Raw genomic sequence first — 13,220 nt, forward strand, 5'->3', positions numbered from 1 at the left:
GGTCAGGTCTGGTCTCCTTCTCAGCCTTCTTTCAGGTTGCTTCCCAGAGAGAAGGAACTCTCAACCTCATTTCCTCTTCCTAACTGGGCTCACCCAGCTCTTTATAGAGACAAGCCATCTGAACATTATTTCTAACTAGACTGGGCCACCCTCCAGGGGTGAGCAGGAAGGTTAATAGTCCTCTCAGGCCCATATTAACTCTTTCCCAACATGAACACCTCATCATGGGTGCCTTTGAGGATTTGGGGCCTGGAGCCTACTTACAGAGTAAAGTATTGCACAGAATGAGCAACAGTGGTAAAAATCTGGACCCCAGTAACTGCAAATTACTGAAGGAATGATCATACTGGAATTATACAGATGGTCCATCTAATCCAGTCTCTGACAATGGTCAGTACCAGCTGCCTCAGAAGAAGAAGAAACCTTGCAGTAGGCAGTTATGGGATAACCAAGCCCAAGGACAATTTCTTCCTAATTCCCATTCAATCCCACATGTATATATTCACACATATCCTTCTGGAACTCTTCTTTATTTTTCAATCTTTATAATTATATTTATGTATATTTTTATTATCTAGATAAGTGTCCAAACTTTTTTTGAATCCTGCTAAGCTCTTGGCCTCAGTGATACCTGGTAGTAAGAAGTTCCACAGCCTAATTATAAATTATGTGAGAAAGTCTCTCTCTTATCAGGATCCTTGGATGCATAAACAGTGGAATCTCGAGTAGGAGTAGAGCGATTATTTTATCTCTGTATTTGGTGACTGCCAATGGAATACTGTGTCCAGTTCTGGAGCCCACAATTCAAGATGGATGTTGATAAACTGGAGAATGTTCAGAGAAGAGCCATGAGAGTGATTAAAGGATTAGAAAACATGCCTCATAGTGATAGACTCAAAGAGCTCAATCTATTTAGCTTCACAAAGAGAAGGTGATGAGATGTCTTCATTACTGTCTGTAAGTATCTACACTGGGAACACATATTTAACCTTGGGCTCTTCAGTCTAGCAGACAAAGGTATAACACGATCCAGTGGCTGGAAGTTGAAGCTAGAGAAATTCAGACTAGAAAGAAGGCGTAAAAAAGGGTCATGGTAGATTCTCCACCACTGACAATTTTAAAATCACATTTGGATGTTTTTCTAAAAGCTCTGCTCTAGGAATTATTTTGGGGAAGGCCTATGGTTTGTGTTATAAAGAAGGCCAGATTAGATGATCACAGTGGTCCCTTCTGGCCTTGGAATCTATGAAATTGGCTGTTTTTTAAATTTCATTGATTTAATTGCTTTGTATTGTGAGAAAAGGTAAAAGGAATTTCTTGATCTAGACCTTAAGTCTTTTCCTACAGAGTCATTTTCTATAGCTAGAGTAATATAAAAGTAATATTGTTTGCTTTTATTCTCTCAGCTTGCTAACCTGTCGGGTCTTTTTAAAGCACATATTTCTTAAATGCCTGTGTTAGTTCACACCTAGTCCTAAGTTTTTATAGTGATAATGAATAATGATAACTTTATTTATAAAGAACTCCCTTTCACCAACATGCTCCAGCTGCTTGAAAAAGTATCAATAAAACACAGTTAAATGTTTAAAAGAATAAACTATTTAAAAGACCAAATGCAGGAGGTGGCATAATTAAAATGGATGTAGCTACCCCAGAACCAACTGTAAGCAAGACAAATAAATCTCTTACAAGATAGTATTGTACTGATGGACAGTTTTTCAGTGTTTTGTGGGAATCTGTATGAAGTAAGATATGTTCTACCCCAGGCAGAGTTCAGTAGCCAATGTAGCACATTCTAAGGGTAGGGAATGTGCAATAGCTGAGATGGGTGTAGGACCCTTGTCAGTCAATAGGAATATGGAGAGGTTTTGGTCTGCTATAGAGGGTTCAGGTCATAATGGGGCCACGGAAGAGAAATGAACTCCCAAATCCATCTTTGAAGATGGTGGTGGTGGAGTGAGCAGTGTGGGGTGGATGTTGTAGCTGGGTGCTGACATAGCAGGGCCCCTAAAGCCTGGGACTCTGAGTGACACCACATGCTTTGTGCATGATTGGGGATGGCATTATGCTGTATCTAATTATGCCAGTGTTCAATGGGCGGAGGGGTGAAATCTCATATTTTGAAGAGTTAAATGGAAGGATAAACAAAAATAAATCTGTGACTAGGGTTTTTGATTTCAAAAGGGCTAACTTAAAAAAATTAAGGAAATTAGTTAGGGAAGTGGATTGAACTGAAGAACTTGTGGATCTAAAGATGGAGGAGGCCTGGAATTACTTCAAGTCAAAGTTGCAGAAACTATCAGAAGCCTGCATCCCAAGAAAGGGGGAAAAATTCATAGGCAGGAATTGTAGACCATGAGCAAGCATCTGAGAGAGGTGATTAAGAAAAAGCAGAAAGCCTACAAGGAGTGGAAGATGGGAGTGATCAGCAAGGAAAGCTACCTTATTGAGGTCAGAACATGTAGGGATAAAGTGAGAAAGGCCAAAAGCCATGTAGAGTTGGATCTTGCAAAGGGAATTAAAACCAATAGTAAAAGGTTCTATAGCCATATAAAGAAGAAGAAAACAAAGAAAGAAGAAGTGGGACTGCTAACCACTGAGGATGGAATGGAGGTTAAGGATAATCTAGGCATGGCCCAATATCTAAACCAGTGTTTCCCAAACTTGGGATGCCGCTTGTGTAGGGAAAGCCTCTGGCAGGCCGGGCCAGTTTGTTTACCTGCCGCGTCCGCAGGTCCGGCCAATCGCAGCTCCCACTGGCCGCGGTTCGCTACTCCAGGCCAATGGGAGCTGTTGGAAGCGGTACGGGCTGAGGGATGTACTGGCCGCCACTTCCAGCAGCTCCCATTGGCCTGGAACAGTGAACCGTGGCCAGTGGGAGCTGCGATTGGCCGGACCTGCGGACGCGGCAGGTAAACAAACCGGCCCGGCCCGCCAGGGGCTTTCCCTACGCAAGCGGCATCCCAAGTTTGGGAAACGCTGATCTAAACAAATACTTTGCCTCAGTCTTTAATGAGGAGCTTAGGGATAATGGTAGGATGACAAAAGGGAATGAGGATATGGAGGTAGATATTACCACATCCGAGGTAGAAGCCAAACTCGAACAGCTTAATGGGACTAAATTGGGGGGCCCAGATAATCTTCATCCAAGAATATTAAAGGAACTGGCACATGAAATTGCAAGCCCATTAGCAAGAATTTTTAGTGAATCTGTAAACTCAGGGATTGTACCGTATGACTGGAGAACTGTTAACATAGTTCCTATTTTTAAGAAAGGAAAAAAAAGTGATCCGGGGAACTACAGGCCTATTAGTTTGACATCTGTAGTATGCAAGGTCTTGGAAAAAATTTTGAAGGAGAAAGTAGTTAAGGACATTGAGGTCAATGGTAATTGGGACAAAATACAACATGGTTTTACAAAAGGTAGATCATGCCAAACCAACCTGATCTCCGTCTTTGAGAAGGTAACAGATTTTTTAGACAAAGGAAATGCAGTGGATCTAATTATGATCTTTTACCTCAATTTCAGTAAGGCATTTGATACGGCTCCACATGGGGAATTATTAGCTAAATTGGAAAAGATTGGGATCAATATGAAAATTGAAAGGTGGATAAGGAACTGGTTAAAAGGAAGACTACAACAGGTCGTACTGAAAGGTGAACTGTCAAGCTGGAGGAAGGTTACTAGTGGAGTTCCTCAGGGATCGGTTTTGGGACCAATCTTATTTAATCTTTTTATTACTGACCTTGGCACAAAAAGTGGGAATGTGCTAATAAAGTTTGTGGATGACACAAATCTGGGAGGTATTGCCAATACAGAGAAGGACTGGGATATCATACAGGAAGATCTGGATGACCTTGTAAACTGGAGTAATACTAATAGGATGAAATTTAATAGTGAAAAGTGCAAGGTCATGCATTTAGGGATTAATAACAAGAATTTTTGTTATAAGCTGGGGATGCATCAGTTGGAAGTAACAGAGGAGGAGAAGGACCTCGGAGTATTGGTTGATCACAGGATGACTATGAGCCACCAATGTGATATGGCCATGAAAAAAGCTAATGCGGTCTTGGGATGCATCAGGCGAGGTATTTTCAGTAGAGATAAGGAGGTGTTAGTACCATTATACAAGGCACTGGTGAGACCTCATCTGGAATACTGTGTGCAGTTCTCGTCTCCCATGGTTAAGAAGGATGAATTCAAACTGGAACAGGTACAGAGAAGGGCTACTAGGATGATCCGAGGAATGGAAAACCTGTCTTATGAAAGGAGACTCAAAGAGCTTGGCTTGTTTAGCCTAACCAAAAGAAGGGTGAGGGGAGATATGATTGTTCTCTATAAATATATCAGAGGAATAAATACCAGGGAGGGAGAGGAATTATTTATCAGTACCAATGTGGACACAAGAACAAATGGATATAAACTGGCCATCAGGAAGTTTAGACTTGAAATTAGATGAAGGTTTCTAACCATCAGAGTGAAGTTCTGGAACAGCCTTCCAAGGGGAGCAGTGGGGGCAAAAGACATATCTGGCTTCAAGACTAAGCTTGATAAGTTTATGGAGGGGACGGTATGATGGGATAGCCTAATTTGGGAAATTAATTGATCTTTGACTATTAGCGGTAAATATGCCCAATGGCCTGTGATGGGATGTTAGATGGGGTGGGATCTGACTACAGAGAATTCTTTCCTGGATGTCTGGCTGGTGAGTATTGTCCACATGCTCAGGGTTTAGCTGATTGCCATATTTGGGGCCGGGAAGGAATTTTCCTCCAGGGCAGATTGGCAGAGGCCCTGGGGTTTTTTTGCCTTCCTCATCAGCGTGGAGTACGGGTCACTTGCTGGAGGATTCTCTGCACCTTGAAGTCTTTAAACCACGATTTGAAGACTTCAATAGCTCAGACATAGGTTAGGGGTTTGATACAGGACTGGGTGGGTGAGATTCTGTGGCCTGCATTGTGCAGGAGGTCAGACTAGATGATCATAATGGTCCCTTCTGACCTTAAAGTCTATGATTCTATGATTTTAAAACCCCATTATAGTCACCTTCCTTACACCACCACCACCTCATAACAACACCTCAGATGCCTGACTCCTAGGAATACTGTTATGATGAGAGTGAACTAAAATATATTTATAACGAGTGTAGGTCAATGGTCCAAGGGGTAGTTTCCTATTATGGGAGGGATAAAATAACTAAAATCAATAAATCTCCAGATCATAAATGTAGCTACAGTCTGGGCAAGGTTAAGAAAATTATTAGCAGAGCCTCATGATGTCTGGATATTGTAGCTTGTAAATTTCTACATACATATGTGTGTGGTTATGTACACGCTTGCTATTCGTCCCCCACAGAATTCAGTGAAACACTCAGTGGAATGTGCATTTGGTGTGCCTTTCATTCTGTTAAAAAAAGAAAGAAAGAAAAAGACACCCAAACTTTCCCAGAATGCACTGCTTTATTGCTGTGGTTTTGCCTTTAAAATCATCGAGCATGGTACACTTTTTCAAATAGCAAAGACAGCAAAGAGGAATGACAAAATGGTTATAGACAAGTTGAGCTGAGAGCTCCATTAAGGACATTGCAGGGTTTGTTAGTCACAAAATTTTGCCTCTTGCTTAAATATATTTTAGCACCCTGCCACACCCTTACCCATAACCTTAAGCTGTTCCATGATCCTTTTCAATACATTTGTATAGAACCTGTGTCTAAATGGCTTAATGTTTGCACATTTGAACATTTAACAAGTTTTTTTTATCCCAACAACGTGAGTATTTATTTCCACATCTTAATAGCTACAATAAGGTGCTGTAGGCCAACCAGTAGAATGGTGTAAGGAGGGGATTAATGAAAAAATCTCTAACCTCAGATGATACAGTATATCGTTTAGGCGGGCAGTGGGTGTGAGAAACTTCTTTTGTGCAAGTTATCTGCTGCATTTTCCAGAGATGAGCGCCAATCAAAACCACTCACTGTGTCTGAATGCCCATCAGTTTGGGTGTAGATTTAGATCTGAATTTTGCCACCCAGGCTTTTTTAGAATCCCATCAATCAGATTGTGAAAAGGAGATTATTTCAATAAAAGAGCAAAGGAAACTTTGAAAAAGTCAGACACGCCATGTTCTTGTAGCCTGTTGTTCCAATACCAGACCCACCGCTATCTTTGATGGTTTTGGTTGTGAGAAAGCCACTTGTCTGCTCATCTCAACTTTAAATTAAAAAATCCTGAATATAGACAGGGGAGTGACTGGAGGAATCTTCCAATCCCCATCCACAATTTATTTGCCATTCCATATCTGCTATGGCAAATGTTATGTTTCAGAAGCATAGAATCATAAAATATCAGGTTTGGAAGGGACCTCAGGAGGTCATCTAGTCCAACCCCCTGCTCAAAGCAGGACCAATCCCCAACTAAATCATCCCAGCCAGGGCTTTGTCAAGCCTGACCTTAAAAACCTCTAAGGAAGGAGATTCTACCACCTCCCTAGGTAACCTATTCCAGTGCTTCACCACCCTCCTAGTGAAAAAGTTTTTCCTAATATCCAACCTAAACCTCCCCCACTGCAACTTGAGACCATTACTCCTTGTTCTGTCATCTGCTACAACTGAGAACAGTCTAGATCCATCCTCTTTGGAACCTCCTTTCAGGTAGTTGAAAGCAGCTATCAAATTCTCCCTCATTCTTCTCTTCTGCAGACTAAACAATCCCAGTTCCCTCAGCCTCTCCTCATAAGTCATGTGCTCCAGCCACCTAATCATTTTTAAAAAGCAACAGAGGGTCCTGTGGCATCTTTAAGACTAACATAAGTATTGGGAGCATAAGCTTTCATGGGTAAGAACCTCACTTCTTCAGATGCAAGTAATGGAAATTTCCAGAGGCAGGTATAAATCAGTATGGAGATAACGAGGTTAGTTCAATCAGGAAATCTGTGGTGTCACGGAGATAGCTGGGAGTGCTGGTGGCGTAGGGTCTGAGTAGGGAGTCCACATATCCAGACAGTCCTTCAGTGAGAGTGCCAATGCCTGAGATGATGGGGCGTCCAGGATTTCCAGGTTTGTGGATCTTGGGTAGTAGATAGAATAACCCCGGTCGGGGCTCTAAGGGTATGTTGATTTGTTCCTGTGTTAGTGTAGGGAGTGTCCTGAGTAGATGGTGCAGTTTCTTAGTGTATTCCACAGTGGGATCTGAGGAAAGTGGCCTGTAGAATTTGGTATTGGAGAGTTGTCTGGCAGCCTCCTTCTGGTAGTCAGACCTGTTCATGATGACAACAAAAAAGAAACCAACAGAACTCCACTGGCCATCACCTATAGTCCTCAGCTTAAACCTCTCCAACGCATCATCAGTGATCTACAACCCATCCTGGACAATGATCCCTCACTTTCACAGACCTTGGGAGGCAGGCCAGTCCTTGCCCACAGACAACCCGCCAACCTTAAGCATATTCTCACCAGCAACCACGCACCGCACCATAACAACTCCAACTCAGGAACCAACCCATGCAACAAACCTCAATGCCAACTCTGCCCACATATCTACACCAGCAACACCATCACAGGACCTAACCAGATCAGCTACAACATCACCGGCTCATTCACCTGCACGTCCACCAATGTTATATATGCCATCATGTGCCAGCAATGCCCCTCTGCTATGTACATTGGCCAAACTGGACAGTCACTACGCAAGAGGATAAATGGACACAAGTCAGATATCAGGAATGGCAATATACAAAAACCTGTAGGAGAACACTTCAACCTCCCTGGCCACACAATAGCAGATGTAAAGGTAGCCATCTTACAGCAAAAAAACTTCAGGACCAGACTCCAAAGAGAAACTGCTGAGCTCCAGTTCATTTGCAAATTTGACACCATCAGATTAGGATTAAACAAAGACTGTGAATGGCTATCCAACTACAGAAGCAGTTTCTCCTCCCTTGGTGTTCACACCTCAACTGCTAGCAGAGCACCTCACACTCCCTGATTGAACTAACCTTGTTATCTCCATACTGATTTATACCTGGCTATGGAAATTTCCATTACTTGCATCTGAAGAAGTGAGGTTCTTACCCATGAAAGCTTATGCTCCCAATACTTCTGTTAGTCTTAAAGGTGCCACAGGACCCTCTGTTGTTTTTTACAGATTCAGACTAACACGGCTACCCCTCTGATACTAATCATTTTTGTTGCCCTCCGCTGGAGTCTTTCCAATTTGTCCACATCCTTCTTGTAGTGTGGGGCCCAAAACTGGACACAGTATTCCAGATGAGGCCTCACCAATGTTGAATAAAGGGGAATGATCACATCCCTCGATCTGCTGGCAAATACCCCTACTTATACAGCCCAAAATGCCGTTGGCCTTCTTGGCAACAAGGGCACACTGTTGACTCATATCCAGCTTCTCATCCACTGTAACCCCTAGGTCCTTTTATGCTGCCTAGCCATTTGGTCCCTAGTCTGTAGCAGTGCATGGGATTCTTCCGTCCTAAGTGCAGGACTCTGCACTTGTCCTTGTTGAACCTCATCAGATTTATTTTGGCCCAATCCTCTAATTTGTCTAGGTCCCTCTGTATCCTATCCCTACCCTCCAGCGTATCTACCACTCCTCCCAGTTTAGTGTCATCTGCAAACTTGCTGAGAGTGCAGTCCACGCCATCCTCCAGATCATTAATGAAGATATTGAACAAAACCGGCCCCAGGACCAACCCTTGGGGCACTCTGCTTGATACCGGCTGCCAACTAGACATGGAGCCATTGATCACTACCCGTTGAGCCTGACGATCTAGCCAGCTTTCTATCCACCTTATAGTCCATTCATCCAGCCCATACTTCTTTAACTTACCAGCAAGAATACTATTGCCGGCAAGCATCCCCAAGGCTGGGTAACAGTTCATCGGTTTAGGGAGGAGGTTATTCTGAGAGGGAGCTCTCTTGTACCTGGAATCTTCTCTCCTCTTTACAGGATAATATTTTTAAAAGAAGATTGGAAAGATCAATGGTTTTTTTAAAACCTTTAAAAAAAACTTTAAAAAAAGATTTGAAAGACCAATGATCTTTTAAAGGTTTTGGGTGTTGTTCTAACAAACTGTTAGCAGTTATAAATAAGGAATATGTTAAAAAACTCTAGCCAGTTAGCCCAACTGATTGAAAACCTGAATGGGCCCTGGGAGGGGAAATTTTCACTAACTGAGCCGTATAAAAGAACTTAGTTTAAAAGAGGTGTAGAAAAAAGCATGGAAAAGGAGCCAGGAAAGTTATGAGGTAAATGAAAAACCTCAATGTTCAGAGCCCCGGTTGGTGTTTTTAATAGCTGTCAAAAGATTTATTTAGCATTTTAACTTTACTACAGAGCAACAGAGAACAGGCTGCATAAACTGGCAGTACATTGGGTCAATCAATTCTGGGGACAATCAAGCCAGGGTGTAAAAGGGGGAAAGGGGAAATAGCTTCATAGTTAGGGGTTGCAATGCTTCTCAGGGTGGGAGGAATATGCTCATACAAATGAGCTCTGATATGAATCCTAGTCTTATCCCTCCCTCTCCCGATCCTCTAGAGCTGTAGTAACCCCTTCCCTGACTCCAGCAGGGAGGAGTGACAGAATGTGACTTGGATCCTTATTTTCTCGTTTGTTTGGATGGACGGGCACCCAGCACGTTACATTTGTGACAGGCTGGAATCACAAAGTTGTGGATGGAAAAAAAAACCAGGAATCTAACTCAAAGGGGAAGCAGCCACTAAGTACGGAACTTTGAATAAGTCCAATCAACCAGTTTGGCTTGTCTGGGAATTAGCTGCTGAGTGGTAAATATCTAGTGACTAGCCGAGGTAGGAGTCCTTAAATCTAGAACTGGAAAGTTAGCCTAGCAGTGAATAGGGAACTGTGGTCTAGAGAATTCCTGAAGTAATACAGGGTATGTCCACATTGCAATTAAACACCCGTGACTGGTCCTCACGGGGGGGTCGGATGGCAGGGCTATAAAATTGTGATGCAGATGTTTGGGTTCGGGTTGGAGCCGGAGCTCTGGGATCCCGCAGCCTAACTCCCATGAGCTCGAGTCAGCTGGCACAGGCCACACATGAGTGTATAACTGCAATGTAGACATACCCACAGTGGCCTGACCCTAACAGATTCCAAAAAGTGAAGAGAGATCTTGAGGTAAGAAGCAACAGTTGCTATAAACAATGGCTACTGAAGGATCCAAGATAGTGTGATGTGAAACATGGGTGACTTTTCTGCTTCTGAATGAAGATGATGAGGGCAACATATGTATACGTGAAAAATATTTTCCATTTTGGAGGAAAGAATGGATGGCTTGAAAGGCAGCTGAAGTCAAAGCATAATGACCAAAAGGATGCAACTGTCAGGAGACCCAGAGGATGTGTGCACACTGCATTGTAAAACCTGGATCTGTGGGCCTGCAGTTATGGACTCAGTGTTTCCAAGCCTGTGCTTGGGTGTGCACACTGCTTAGTAAACCTGGGTTTCTAATGGTTGGAACCCGGGTTTCAGAGCCATGCTAATGTATTCTAATACACGCTAATACACTACGCAGACTCTCTGACTCAGGTCTGCAGCTCGAGCTGCGTCCATACTGCAAAATAACAGCGCTTGGACCTGACTTTCAACAGACTTGGGTTCTGACCCAGGCCACTAGCAGGGTGCCAGGGCCTGGATCTTGAGTGCTTGTTAACCTGAGTCAGACTGATTTGTGTGTGGATGGAAGTGGGGCTTGAACTCAAACCCAAGTCAGAGACCAGGCTTAGTGTGCAGTGTAGACATACTGTAACAAGTGGCTTGCTCCTGGAGACTAGGGTTGCCAACCCTCCCGGTTTTGCCGGGAGTCTCCTGGAATCACGCCCTGTCTCCCAGAGGCTACTGACGCCAAACCGGGAGATTTGAGGTGCTAAAAGTCCGGCGGCACAGCGGGGCTAAGGCAGGCTACCTGCCTGCCCTGGCTCCGCGCTGATCCCAGGAGCAGCCAGCATGTATCTGCGGCCCCTGTGGGGGACAGGGGGTCTCCGTGCACTGTCCCCGCCTCGAGCACCAACTCCACAGCTCCCATTGGCCAGGGAACTTCGGCCAATGGGAGCTGTGGGGGTGGTGCCTGTGGGCAGGGGCAGCATACGGAGTCCCCTGTCCCCCCGCCTAGGAGCTGCTGCTAGAGGGATGTGTCGGTCGCTTTCGGGAACCACCCGATGTAAGCGCCATCCTCCTCACCCCCTCCTGCACCACAATCCCCTGCCCCAGCCTGGTGAAAGTGAGTGAGGGTGGGGGAGAGTGAGTGATGGAGGGAGGGAGGAAGGGCTGGAGTGAGGGGGAGTGGGGCCTTGGAGAAGGGTGAGGCAGGGGTGTGACCTTGGGGAAGGGGCAGGGCAATGATGTTTGGGTTTGTTCAATTAAACAGTTGGCAACCCTACTGGTGACCCTAGGGCTAAGCCAGTCTTGATGACAAGATAAGCCCCATCTGAGAAAAATCATGTGATTCCAAAGAAAAAGGCAGCAGAAAGCTAAAGGGAGGGGGGTAGTTGAGAGACTAGCTGAGCCTGCTAGAGGCAGGAAGCCTGGCAGTATGCTGGGGAAGCTCAGGGCACTGTGAGGAGCTGAAGCTGACAGGAACAGCTACAAGGAGCAACTCTGGCTCCTGCAGAGCCCTAGCCAGGTAAAGCCTGTGAATGGGAGTTATAGGAAGGAAGATGAACTGAAAAACTATGTTTGGTTTGGACTTTTGAGGGAGTTTTTTGTGACCAACTCTGTTGCCAGCTTGAGGAGAACTGGTGAAGAATGAATTAACGGATTTGAGCTTAGAAAGCCACTGGAGACTGAGCTCCTAATGGGGGCCCAGAGGAAGGGGAAATAGAGGTGAGTGCATGGGAGGCAGTTAGCGGTCAGTCTGCTACACCTACCTTCTGTCTACTGTTACTCCCAGTTGGACAAGTGGAAAATGAACAGGGAGATGAAAGAATGTGGCACAAAGGAAGAAGAGAAACTGGAGAAACTGGGCAGAAGGGAAATGTGCACAGAGCCATTTAACTCTTGATACAAAAGGCCCAATGGAGCTCAGCAGTCTGACCAGTGACCAAGACCAAAGCACTGAAAGAGTAAACAGAAGTTACTAATGCTCATTGGTGACTTCAGAGTGAGGAACATGTCCTGATACAGCTGTGGCCCAGACAAAGAAAACAAGCAGGGAATGGGATGCTAGGGAAAAGAAGCTAATATAAAGTTGGTAGATATCTTGAAGAATTCTGGGAAATTCCCACTGATTGCAATCTGGATTTTGGGATCCTAAGTCTGATTAAGCCCAAATGACTGTCAGTAACACGGAGGCACCTAAAGGTATGTCTGCACTGCGTTTTAGATTCAGGTCTGTGGGCCGTGCGGTTGTGGACTTGGTCTTTCCAAGCCTGTGCTTGAGCATCTGCACTGTATTATAAACCTGGAAACGTGTCCATACGCCATTATGCAGACCTTCTGACTCAGGTCTGTGGCTTGAGTTGCATCCACACTGCAAAATGACAGGGCCTTGAACCTGAGTCTGTGGGACTTGGTCTTAGGCGCCTGCCCTGTGGGTCCTAGCACCGGGGTCCTGAATGCTTGCTGACTTGAGCAAGGGCCAGATTTTTAAAAGGAATTTAGGTGCGTAACTCCATCTGATTTCATTAAAAGCTAGGCACCTAAATACCTTTAAAAATCTGTCCCTTAGGCTCCTAAGTCACTTAGGGTACATCTATACCGTAATAGAAACCCAGGCTCAGACTCAGGCTTGAGCCTAAATCCACCGTACCATCTACACACAAATTTCTCAGGGCTAGAGGGTCCAGCCTGAGTCAAGTTACCCAGGGTTCAAGCTTTGTAGTGTAGATTTGGGTCCTACAGGGCCGACGCTTCCATTTAGGTGACCTAGGCGGTTGCCTAGGGCGCCAGGATTTGGGGTGGCGGCAATTCAGCAGTGGGGGGTCCTTCTGCGCTCCGGGTCTTCGGCGGCAATTCTGCAGCGGGTCCTTCTCTCACTCCAGGACTCGCCGCCGAAGTGCCCCGAAGACCGGGAGCGTGGAAGGACCCCCCCGCCGCAGAATTGCCGACGACGACCGGGAGCGCGGAAGGACCCCTGCCTAGGGCACCAAAAACCCTGGCGCCGCTCCTGCCTGAGAGTCCACCAAAAGTATCCCATTGGCCAACTTCCTTTGTCCTCTCTATCCCAAGAATCGCCAGTCAACTCC

Source organism: Emys orbicularis, chromosome 3, assembly GCF_028017835.1.
Source record: "Emys orbicularis isolate rEmyOrb1 chromosome 3, rEmyOrb1.hap1, whole genome shotgun sequence".
In the NCBI taxonomy this organism is placed as follows: Eukaryota; Metazoa; Chordata; order Testudines; family Emydidae; genus Emys; species Emys orbicularis.